A 13,273-nucleotide genomic window follows, 5' to 3' on the forward strand; every position below is an offset into this window, starting at 1 on the left:
AGTATAGATTCTGAAAAAGTCTGAGTTGGAAAGAATCTGGAGAGATAACTGAATCTGGAGAGATAACTGGAGAGAATCTGGAGAGATAACTGAGGTGATGGCTTTTGCCCAGAGTTCTGTGGAGGCCTCGGGCTTTAGAGATGAGCTTCGGATGTTCTGCAAACATTGGATGTGTTGGTAGCTATCAGACAGCAACCAAGAGCCATAACCCTTCATTTCAAATCACTAATTTGATCAAAATCGCCCCATAATTCTGCTTGATTTACTTTCTACTAAGGCAAATGAGATAAATTTGAACTCAGTAAACACATTTCTATTCACAGAGCACTGCTTTGATCTGTTTTATTTAGTACGGTTCTGTTAAGATTTCATGAAAAGAGGGAGGGTTCAGCTGCCTTAGAAGGGTCTCCTTGTTTGGCAGAAAAGGAAACAGACCAAGAGTAAGGAAAAGACTTACCTAAGGTCACACAGCCTGGCAGGAGCAGAGTCTGGTCCAGAAGCAGGGGCCCCTGTCAACCAGTACTAGGCCATGCCCACTATACCTCTTAAGTATTGAATACAAAATCTGATTTAAGAATTGAGTTGGATTAAGAGCATCCTTCCCTATGGGATCTTAACATGGCTAGAACAGATCCTGGCTCCAGGATACTTTGGAGCTCAACCAGCCTAGCAAACCACCATCTTCTCCACCATATGACTTTCTTATGGGGCCTGAGTGTTCAACGGGCCCCAGGTCTAGGCTTCTTTCTGTCAGAGGCATCACCCTCCTGCTTGCTCTGTTTTCTGGGGCAGCCTGAGAGTCCCTCAAGCCAGAGCCTGGGCTAGGAAAGCTGAAATTTATTACTTGCTCAACATGGCTTGACTCCCAAAGGCTGGATCTGAGCTCTGAGCTTTTTGCCTACCCTTCCTGGGGACTCGCAGCCCTTGTCTTTTTCCTACTCGTTCCACCCCCTTCCTCCCAGGTGTTGGACCCCTTCAATGCTCACTTGCTGGCAGACATTCCTGTGGGCCCTCCCCCTTAGTCACCACTCCCCCTGAAACCACTACTGCTGCCTCAGACCTCCTGCCTTTTATCTTGCCCCAGAAGCTGAGCCCTCTGGTCCCTTAATTGTTCAGGTTGCTCTTTTCTGAACTCACTCCAATTGAGCTCCATAAATTGAAGGTAATTGGACTGTCTCGCTCAGGTTATGAGCCCCTGGGGCGGTGTCTTCTGGGTCTGGTACAGCCATGCCCAGAAAGGGTGGGGGCCGAGGGGAGGGGCACAGAGGAGACCAGCCTAGGGGTCTGGCTCAGACCCCTGAGGAGAAAGCAGAGGGTCACAGTGCAGACATTCCTCCACCCGCTAAGCTTTGCAGCCTCAATCCCCGCTGCCTGCCCTAGTCCTCCCAGGCCAGTGACTGTGTGATGGGCCAACCCTTCTCCACCAACGATGTTGGCAGCAGTTGTCTGGTATATAAAATGGTTTTTCAAACACTGTCCAAGAAGTTCTAAAACTCTGGATAAAAGACCCTCCTTGGGGGACACCTGAGTGAGTCACCAGTGAAGAGCTAGAAGCTTATAGGAGGAAACTCAGACTGAGAATTCTGGGCAAATTGTCCCTCGGTGGACATGCTCCATTCCATACAATAACACCTCCCCAGGGAAGTTGATGCTGCCGCCTATCTCGGAAGGTTGACTTGGCCACATCCAAGGTATCCAGGGAGATGGGGGTCATTGTTGCTCTAAGAGGTGGTCACAGCAAGGATTGAGGCGCTAAAACAGTAATGTTTTGCTCCACACTCATGACTCCCTCTCTGCCCGCCATCTCATGATGTCACACTGTCGTGGTACTGCAGTGGGCCAGGACACATCCTGGAGCAGCCCTTTGGCCATTCTCCCCTCGACATGGGAGGTGCTCACTCCCCACCACCACCAAGGTCATGCTCCACTGGCTCATCCCCTTGTGCTTCCCACTATGTCAAAAACTTCCCATCATGTCCATCAATACTCCTGAAGGCAGGAGAACCCACATCATACCCTCAGAGCCTGGCACAAAGTAAATGTCTGTTGAATAAATGAATGTGAATGAGTTAATGAATGTAGTAATTATGGTCTGAATTCTTCCATGCTTTACACCTCGACAGAATCTACCTCCTTCCTTCCCTTGAATGTCTAACATCATAGCATTCCCTCACAGGAAGTGACAAGGGGACATATATTGTCTGTCCTCTTGCCTCCAGTTGGGACTGTATCCAAATGCTCTGAAGTAGAGGGTTTTTTAGGACTTCCAAGGCTGAAAGGGAAGCAGCTGGGCTGTAGTTGAAAGAGCACTCAAACTCGGAATCAGAAGTCCTGTGGTGAGATCTGTTCTTGCACTCACTAGCTAGAACCTAAATTGCAAGAGAGGAAATGAGGCTGGAAAGTAGGAATAGGCTTTGTATATCACTTTGGAGAGAATTTGGACCTCCATTCATTCAACAAAACTTTACTGAATATCTAATCGCTCTGGCTGCTGGGTGAAGCAATCACTGAGGACCAAGGCTATAGACAAAGGGACAAGTTAGGAAGCTGTATCACTAGTTATGGCGAGATATAAAGACCTGAATGAAGACGGTAGCAGCGGAGAGCAGTAGACACATTGGACAGCTATTTAGGAAGTAGAATCGATAGGACTTGATGTTTAATTGGATGTGAGCATTGAGGGAGAGAGGACAGTCTAGATAGCTACACCAGGGTTTCTGTTGTGAGAGATTTAATGGATAATACCGTCACCAATAAAGGTGAGAAACAATGGGCTCTGGTTTCATAGTTTGATGGAAGAGGATTCAGGAAAGTAAAGAGCTTGTTTGGGACATATAAAATACTAGGAGGAGGGAGAAGCGAGATCCAGTAGACAATTGGATATATAGGTCTAGAGCTCAGCCAAGGGGCTTGACTGGACTGAGAGTTTGAGGACTCCTTGGTATGAAGCTAGCTAGGGAGAAGGTATAGAGAGAGGCAATGAGAATTAAGGACAGGACCTTCAAATCTGCCAAATTTTAAAATACATATAAAAGACTATGGATGGGGGGATAAATTAGGAGTTTGGGATTAACAGATACACACTATTATGTATAAAATAGATAAACAACAAGTACTTATAACACAGGGAACTATATTCAATGTCTTATAATAACCTATAATAGAAGAGAATCTGAAAAAGAATATATATATATATACACACACACACACACACACACACATATATATAGAACTGAATCACTTTGCTGTACACCTGAAACTAGCATAACATTGTAAATCAACTATACTTCAATTAAAATAGAATATGGATGATGCAGCAATGAAGACTGAGAAGAAGCAGTTAGTCAGTGAGGTAGGAGGTGAGCCATGGTAGGGGAGAATCATGAGACCCAAGGTAGGTTTTCAAAAGGCAGAAGTAGTTAACACAGATGGTATAGAGAAGAGTTCCAATCAAAGAAAGATTGCAAATGTCCCTGTGGCTTCTGCCCTGACTGTTGCCCATGCAGTTAGCATAGTAGCAGAAGCCTGGTAGCTGTGGTTTGAGAAGTAACTGAGAGGTGAGGAAATGGAGACCGTGAATTAGACCGCTCTTTCAAGAAGCTTAGCTGAGACCAAACACATGAAGGTAGTAGCTGAAGGAAAATACAAGCTCAAGAGAGAGTTTTTAGAAGATGAGAGAGATGGGGTGTGTGTGTGTGTGTGTGTGTGTGTGTGTGTGTGTGTGTGTGTGTGTGTAGTCTCAAGGGAAGAAGCCAGCAGAGATTGAAGAGTCAATAAAGAAGGAGGCATGATGATTGGATCCAGAACACGGAAAGAAGAATTAGCCTTGTTCAGGAAAAGGAACACTCCTCTGAGAGCAAAAGGAAAGAGAAAAGGACACCAGGAGATGCACAAAAGCTTGTAGTTCTGGAAGGGGAGCTCATACCTATGGCCTCTATTCAAAAAAGGGACAAAGGTTTAGAATTGTGGCCAAGGGAAATGGGAGAGAGAGTTGAATAGAAATCAAAGGATCAACAGTGTTCAGAAAACAACTAAAATTAGAACTCACACATTTGTAGTGGTACCCATTTGACTGGCATCCAATTCTTCTCCAGAAGTTCTGGCAGAAGAACAGATGAGGCAGATTTTCCAGTTGAATCAGGGTTTGGGATTTGTAAGGTAAGTGTAATAGATAGGCAAGAGAGCTTGGGTAGGGCTTCCCTGGTGGCGCAGTGGTTGGGAATCCGCCTGCCAATGCAGGGGACACGGGTTCAAGCCCTGGTCTGGGAAGATCCCACATGCTGCGGAGCAGCTAAGCCCATACGCCACAACTACTGAGCCTGTGCTCTAGAGCCCGTGTGCCACAGCTACTGAAGCCCATGTGCCTAGAGCCCGTGCTCCGCAACAAGAGAGGCCATCGCAGTGAGAAGCCCGTGCACTGCAACGAAGAGTAGCCCCTGCTCACCGCAACTAGAGAAAGCCCGTGCACAGCAACAAAAGATCCAACACAGCCTAAATAAATAAATAAATAATAAAATAAATAAATTTTTTTAAAAAAAGAGAGCTTGGGTAGTGAAGTTATACTGGTGAGAATGATCAGTCATGGAAGCCAGTATGTGTAGGGAAAGAAGCAAGGATGGGGGACTGCTAATAAACTAGGAGAATGGTGGGTTTAAGGGTCAGAAGTTGTAATGAGATGGGAGAGGTATGGGAGTAGGGAAGTGTGAGAGCTGCAAGATTGTAGTGGGACACTTGGGATGACAGAATTCAGAGGTAGTGAGATTCCAGGTGATGCCAAGGTCAGGATATGACCATGAAATTGCTTTCTGAACTGTAGTGGAAATGAAAGTCATTAGAATTGAGGATATCAAGGATCTGTGAGGCCAGAGCAGTAGTCCTCAATCCTGGCTTGCAACGGAAATCTTAATCTTCACTGCAATCCTGGCACACTAGAATCACCTGGGGGCTAAAAAAAAAAAAAACTGTGCTAAAGCCACATCCACAGACATTCAGATTCAATTGGTTTGGGTTGGTCCCAGGCATCAGTATTTTTTAAGTTTTCCAAGTGAATGCAAGTTGAGAACCACTGGGCTACATAAACAGGTAGAATCATCTACATGGATTTTGAAATCAGCCAGTGTGACAACAGGAGTTGGAATGAGGAAGGAATATATAAACCAGAGAGAATCAAAACACTCTAAGAATGTGGGAGACTGGATAACAGCGATGGTAGAGGGAGGAGGATAGAGGGTGATAATATCAGATGGAAAGAGTATTGAAGGAGGAAGAGGCTTTACGCAATAGTGGGGGCCAGTGGTCAGGAAGCAGCTGCAGGGATTTAGGTGATGCTGACCCTACTTGGAGGCAATGTGCTGGTGGGATGTGGGAGGAGGAGCTGAGTTGTAGACAAAGCACTGTGCCCACAAAGAGCCTGGTTTCAGGAGTTAGTGCAGGAGGTACAGGGTGCACTCTGAGAAGAGGTTGAGCGTGTAGGGGAGTTTGCTTACCTTAGAGTGACATTTGCAGAGCCCACATTGGAATCAGAGTTGACACACTGCTCAGCTCCAGGGATGCCATTCACATTGAGAATGATGGGCTTGGTAAGGAAGAAAGTCCAGAGCAGTATGGGAGAGAATAAAAGAATGTGACCAGATGAGACTTCTGTGATCCTTCTCACTCTTCTTGCTTTAAGTTTTGCTTTGTTTGTTTGTTTGTTTGTTTTTGGCTTCATGAAGGACTAATAAACAAACAGGCTTTGGATCCCACTCATTTCAGGTGGGTCTCTTCTAATGGCCTTCCCCTTACATTTCTCAATGCATCTTTTTTCTTGAATTTTTCTCAACCTTCTTGGCCACTTACTCCTTACAATTTCCTGGTGGGCCCCAGCTTGAAAGAACACCATTGTGACCTGATTTCACCACATCGCCTTGCATTCAAAGGTCAGAGAGTCAACCTAGTCCCTCTACAGTAGTGGCTGGTCTGCAGTTTCAGAGAGGCTGTTGAGTCTTTTACCACAAGGCTCCCATTGGGCATTCCCTTCTTCAGACCTGATTCTTTCAGGCAGAAGAGATGTGGTAGATGTCTCCAAGAGAAGGGCAGAGGGACAAAAGGAGTCCCATGGCTAAAAGAAGTCACAGCTAAAAGAAGTTTCACCTTTGGGCCCCAAACACTGACAATTATCTGACTAGAACGCTTATTAGCTGAATAGAGCAGAGACAGAATACTGACTCTGGTAAAAGTTAGACGCAAGAGGGAAGAGATATGGGAACATATGTATATGTATAACTGATTCACTTTGTTATAAAGCAGAAACTAACACACCATTGTAAAGCAATTATACTCCAATAAAGATGTAAAAAAAAAAAGAAAATAGATTGCAAGAGAGTGGGCATTTCCTATGTTAATTGGACCTAGGAAAAGCTTCTGCTCTGAGTTGGCTAATCCGAGCTCTATTTTCAAAGAAAAGGTTCATGTAATAGTGCCCTTCTCCCATCCCATGCTTCGCCTCACCGTCATAGCTGTTTAGTGCAGAGTGAAAGCACCCAGCATTAACTCTGGGAAGGAACAGCCAAATCATATTTTTCTTGGGTCCTGGCATCACACATGCACCCTTACCTACCTTCAGCTCCCTCTAGAACTTTTCAAACCAGCCAAACCTCACCTAGACAAGACACTAAGGCTAGGTCTTTCTCAAACCCAGGGGGAGAAAAAAATCAGTGTGAATGGATGTTCCTAGCATGCGATAGACAGATTTGTAGGATGACTCCTCCCCGCTAGTGATCCATGTAATCCCCTCCCCTTGAGTGTAAGTGGGACTATATTTTAAAAAGGATGTTCCAGATGTTATTAAGGTCCATAATCAGTTGACTTTGAGTTAATCAAAAGGAAGATGATTCTGAGTGCTGACTGAATCAGGTGAGCCCTTAAAGGAGACAAGAAGTGTTTTCAACAAACAATGCTGCTGCATTTGGATATCCATAGCCCCCCCAAAAATTAAACTTGATGTAAACTTTGTACCTTACATAAAAATTTACTCAAAGTGGATCATAGATATAAATATAAAATGTAAAACTATAAAACGTTTAGAAGAAAACATAGGAGAAAATCTTTGGGACCTAGGAATTGGTGAAGTGTTTTTAGATTTGACATGAAAAGCCTGATCCATAAAAGAAAAAAAATAATAAAATTGATGTCATCAAAATTAAAAACTTTTGCTCTGTTAAAGATCTTGTTAAGAAAAAGAAAAGAAAGCTACAGACTGGGAGAAAATCTTTGCAACCATGTATCTGATAAAGGACAGGTATCTAGAATGTATAAAGAACTCTCAAAACTCAATGGTAAAAAACCATCCAATCAGAAAATAAGCAAAAGGTATGAAGAGATATTTCCATGAAGAGAATATGCAGATAGTAAATAAGCACATGAAAAAACGTTCAACATCAGTAGCCATTAGGGAATTGCTAATTAAAGCCACCTATCCAAAAGGCTAAAATAAACAACAACAACAACAACTTTTTAAAAAGTGACAACACCAAATGCTGGTGAAGAGGTGAGAAACTGGATCACTCATATACTGCTGGTATTGATAGAAATGTAAGATAATGTAGTCACTTTCGAAAAGAGTATGGTAGTTTGTTTAAAAACTATACATATGCTTACCAAGTAACCCAGCAATTGTACTCTTATATTTATTCCAAGAAAATGAAAACCTATGTTGACACAAAAATCTGCACATAATTGTTCATAACAGCTTCATTTGTAATAGCCAGAACTGAAAACAACCAAGATGTCCCTCACAGGTGAGTGGTTAAACAAACTGTGGTACATCCAGACCATGGAATACTACTCAGCAATAAAAAGGGACAAACAATAGATACATGCAAAAGCTTAGATGGATCATAAGGGTATTATGCTGAGTGAAAAAAAAGCCAGTCTCAAAAGGTCACATACTGTTTGTTGTATAACATTCTCAAAATGACAAAATTATAGTTGGGGAGCAGATTAATAGTTACCAGGAGTTAGAGATGGTGGGAGGGAAAGGGGTGGGCGTGACCATAAAGGAATAGTAAGAGGGAGACTTTTGAAGTGATAAAATAGTGCTGAATCTTGACTGCAATGGTGTTTACACAAATTTGTACATGCGATAAAATGGCGTAGAACTATATGCATACGTCACACCAATGTCAGTTGCCTGGATTGGACATTGTACTATAATTATTTAAGCTGTAACCACTGAGGAACACTGGATAAGGATACATGGGACTTCTCTGTACTATATTTACAACTTCCTGCAATTTTATAACTATTTCCAAGTAAACAGTTAAAAATGAGAGAGGGAGAGACAGAGACAGAGAGGGCCAAGCAGATGCTCTTTTTTGGCCTTGTAGAAGTAAAACACCGTGTTATGAACTGCCTATGAAAAGGGCCATGTAGTAAGGACCCGAGGGTGGCCTCTAGGAGCTGAGAGTAATCCCCAGCCAACAGCCAGCAAGAAAATGGAGACTTAAGTCCTACAATCACAAGGAACTAAATTCTGCCAACAACTAGTGAGCTTGGTAGAGAACTCCAAGCTTTAGAGGAGATTGCAGCCTTGTGGACACCTTGATTTCAACCTAGTGAAACCCTGAGCAGATGACTCAGCTAAGCTTTGCCCAGATTTCTGATGCATAGAAGCCATGAGATAATAAATTTGTTGTTGTTTTAAGCCACTAAGTTTGTGGTAATTTGTTACCCAGCAAAAGATAACTAAGGTAGAGCCCCGAGGGTGAGATGCCATTGAACAACTGGGAGCTTTTCTTCTAGGGGCCACAGTTGAGACTTATACACTCTGACAAAAGAGATCAGCAACATCAGTGGGGAGGGGCCAATCTTGGGGTTGAAACAGATGCTCATGGTCTTTCCCAAAAAATGTGGTTTTTCAGTTTAGAGTCTTGAACTGCCTCCAAACCAATCCAGCTCTGCTGGCTGCTTGACCCTGCAGTCTGCTGTCACATCCCAAATATGCTGTTTGCAGTCACAAATGAATTGCACATTGATGGTACCATGCACTTGCCCTGCTTCTTGCTGCAGATTTTCAGCTGGAGCTAATTCCTCTTGCAGCCTTCCTGGCCCTGCCCGGGGAGGTGGCCTCGCACCCAGGGCCCCAGCTGCATGAACAGCCCTATCTAGTTCACAGGCAGCTGCATCAAGCCAACCTGAGGCTCAGAAACTGGCTCCTTCCCCCTTCCTTCTTGGCCCCAGAGCCAGGGCCGGGAAGACACCAAGGCTGGCTCTCAGTGTATACCAGAAAGGTCAAAGACATAGAGTGGGATTGCACAAGTGGGCTGGGAGCTTTATTTCGATCTTGCCACTGAATATCACGGTCACTGTCTCACTCTACTCAGGCTACCATAAAAGAATACCACAGACTGAGTGGCTTAAACAACAGATATTTATTTTCTCACAGTTCTGGAAGCTGGGAAGTCCAAGATCAAGGTGCCAGCAGATTTGGTTCCTGGAAAGGGCTCTCTTTCTGGCTTGCAGACAGCTGCCCTTCTCACTATGGCCTCACATGGAAGAGAGAGGGGTGGGAGGGAGAAAGGAAAGAAAGAGTTCTGGGGTCATCTCCTCTTCTTATAAGGACACCAGCCTGTGTGATCAGGGCCCCACCCTTATGACCTCATTTAACCTTTATTACCTCTACACAGGCTCTACCTCCAAATACAGTTGCATTTGTGGTTAAGCCTTCAACATATGAATTTCGGGGAGACACAACATTCAGTCCTTAACAGTCACCTTCTGCTGTGCTTCCAGCATGCACAAATACTGTTCCACTACAGGTGGGCAAGGTGGGAGAGGAGTGGGGGCAAGAGCCATCTGATCATGCCCTCATAGGTTTGACCAATCTCACTTCAAGTATTGGAAGGTGGTATGTATAGTGGAAAGAGCATGGACTTTGGTGTCAGGCACGTGTTTCCTCTTACTGGTTGTGAGACTTTGGGAGAATCATTTAAACACACTGAGCCTGTTTCCTCATCTGTCAAATGGAGTCTGTAATGTATATTTCTCATGGGTGTTGTGAGGGTTAAATGAAATAATGCATGTAAAAGCACCTATCAGCACCTAGCACATAGTGAGTGGGCATTCAATAAATATTAGTGCCCTTCCTCACTGGATCTCTCAGCCCATTCCCCACACCATCCACTTTCACCAGGTCCAATGCATGTTCTGACTACTACACACACTGATCTGTTTGCTCTGGGTAGAAGACAGCAATACTCAACATCCCTGAACTGGAGGCTGTGGTAGGTGGAATTTCTAAGAATGGCCCCCAGGATTTCATGTCCTCATTCTCAGAACCTGTAAGTGTGATAAGATATTACTCCCATGCTTGTGTTATGTTATATAGCCTAGTTGACCTTAAAAAATGGGAGATTGAGTGGAAGATCATTCAGCCTTAAAAAGGAAGGAAATTCTGATACATGCTACAACATGGATAAATCTTGAAGACATTATGCTACGTGAAATAAGCCAGTCACACACGAAAAAGTATTGCATAATTTCATTTATATGAGGTACCTAGAATAGTCAAATTCATAGAGAAAGAAAGTAGAATAGTGGTTTCCAGGGGCTGGAGGAGGAAGGAATGGATTATTGTTTAATTGATATAGAGTTTCAGTTTGGGGTTTTGCAGATGATTAGTGGTGATGGGTGCACAACAATACAAATGTACTCAATGATACTGAGTTGTACACTTAAAATGGTTAAAATGGTATATTTTATGTTACGTATATTTTACCATAATAAAAAAGAGTTTTTTCTAGATGTGCCTAATTTAATCACAGGAACCCTTAAAAGCAGAGAACTTTCTCCAGCTGGTGGCCGAAGAGAAGGCAGAAGGAGAAGTCAGAGTTGACACATTGTTGCTCGTTTGAAGACAGAGGGGGCACATGAGAAGAAATGCTAGTAACCTCTGTCAGAGCAGTGAGGGCCCCCAACTGACAGCCAGCAAGGAAACAGGGCCTACAGCCGCAAAGAAGTGGATTCTGCCAAAAACCTAAATCAACGTGGAAATGGATTCTTACTCAAGCTTCCAGATAAGAGCCTAAGTGAACTGAAAACTTGATCGTCTTATGAGACTCTGAGCAGAGAACCCAGTAGAACCCATCCTAACTTCTGACCTACAGAACTGTGAGCTAATAAATAGGTATTGTTTTAGTCTGCTTGGGGTTTTAGTCCTATGAGGAAGCACCATCCCATGCCCTAGAAGTTTGTTGCTATAAGCTTTATTCTTTTAGATACGTATGCACGCATTTTCCCAGCTATTTGTTAAGTGCCTCCTATGTGCCAGACACCTAGGCCTTGAGGATGAAGGAACAGCACAGATAGAGCTATGGAACTTACAGCCTAGCCCAAGGGCAGTATGCCCTCCCTCTGGCCAAATGGAGGCATGCTTTCTGATCTGTTATCAAAATCCCCTTGGGCCCTCCTTGGGCACCTGAAGACTTGGTGCCATTCCCTAGTGGTTGTGATGGGAGTGGCAGAAAGGTCCAGGCTGGGAAAGTCTCTCTGAGGCTCAGAGCCTGCACACTGCAGTTCTGTACCATAGCATGTCAACATCCCTTAAGTAAGCTTGTGGAGGCTGGACAGGGGTCTCAGCATCCTGGGACAGACTGAGGCCCAAACTGAAATTGCCTGGGCTTCTGAAAGAGTAAGCGTAGGGAGAGGAGGTAAAGTGAGCGTTCCCTGGGGCCATTTTCAAGGCTCACGGTGGATATTTGGAAAGGAGACCCAGAGAGGGAGGCGCATAGTGGGAAATGTGCTTGAGGGCGATTGGGAAAGTGGCTGGGAGCAGGGAAAGACTGGCAAGAGATAGCAGAAGTGCACACAAGCGAGATGAGCAGGAGTCCAAGCTTGAGAAGACAAAAAAGTTGGAGTGGGATCCCGAGAGGAGAAGGCAGGGAGAAAGGGGGCAACAGTGGAGAGAGGCCCGGGCCTGGCCAAGCTCAGGGCTTCCCTCAGCAACTGAGAAGCTGGGTGGGGCCTATGCTTTTGGAGACCCAATCCCTCTTCCATGCCCTCCTGGGCAAAGCAGGGTCCTAAGCTTTGGGAGAAGTGCCGGGGAGTGGGGCTGGGGACAGCTCAACTCTCCAACCCCTTTAGCAGCCCTTACTGACTCACTGGTAATCTGTTTATGTGTTTATTTGCAAGATTGGTTTCTGCTTCAGTGAGGCGAAGCTTGGCTCCCTGCCGTCAGGCCCCCAGTTCTGACTTAAACTCCTCTACAGGGCAAGCTGCCTGCTCCCTGGCCCATTTGGCTGACTTTCCCCTGCCCTCTCTGTTCCTTTGGCCCCTGACTTGTGGACAAGGAAATTCTGGAGTGTTGGTCCTCTGGGACAGGCCAGGGCTCTGGTTCCCTACAGACCCAGACATCTGGGGTGGGGGTGGGGCAGGTCTGGGCAGAAACTCAGGCTGCGTAGGAACCCTGAGAACATCGAACTGAAATCCTGCCCAGGGAAATCTGCAGTTGTCCAACAAGAGCTTCACTTTAATACATGTGGTAATTTTTTTTGTTGTGCTTCTTCAGACTGCAACAGCTGCAGCGGGAGAGGCCCTCAAGGGGGGCAATGAGGCTGGAGCCGGGTGGCAGGGTGGGGAGAAGGTAAAGGCTGGGTTGCCACCAAAGGCCAGAGCCTAATGTAGGGAAAAGAGAGAGGTACAGGCAGTTGGCATATAAGAGAATAAATCCTCAGGAATGCAGAACTGTGTCTGGAGGGAGAGAGGAAGGGGAGGTGCAATGGCAGCCAAGGGGTGGGGTGAAGGCCTGATTAGGGTGGGACATGGTGTGGATGATGGAGGTGGGGCAGAGGAGGGAGGGCAGGAGAGAATCACCCTTTTACTGTTTATGAAGATGGTCTATTACCATAACTCAGCATGTGAAGTATTTTTCTACTGCAAAACTGGAGAGATAAAATTCTGGAAGGTCATTCCCAAGGATAGGAGAGGGGCACCTGAATGAATCATCAGAGAAACCCTGGGGAAGTAGGTGGAGATTATAACCTGAACTGGGAAAGGCCTGATGATTCATTGGGCTCGAGACCTGCCAATCCTCTCTCCTCTGCCAACAGACTAAGAACTGGAGGCATTTCTCAGGCGAGACACTGAAACTCAGTGAGTGCTGTAATAGGGGGAGGGGAGTGAGTTTTGAAATAAGAAGAGACAGAGAGTCTTCTACTGACCTTTGAAGGGGCCTGACCTGAGTCATAGGACTAGAAAGGACCTCGTGATCATCTGATCCAACCTCTTAATTTTACAC

This window comes from Stenella coeruleoalba (genome assembly GCF_951394435.1).
Source record: "Stenella coeruleoalba genome assembly, chromosome: X".
In the NCBI taxonomy this organism is placed as follows: domain Eukaryota; kingdom Metazoa; phylum Chordata; class Mammalia; order Artiodactyla; family Delphinidae; genus Stenella; species Stenella coeruleoalba.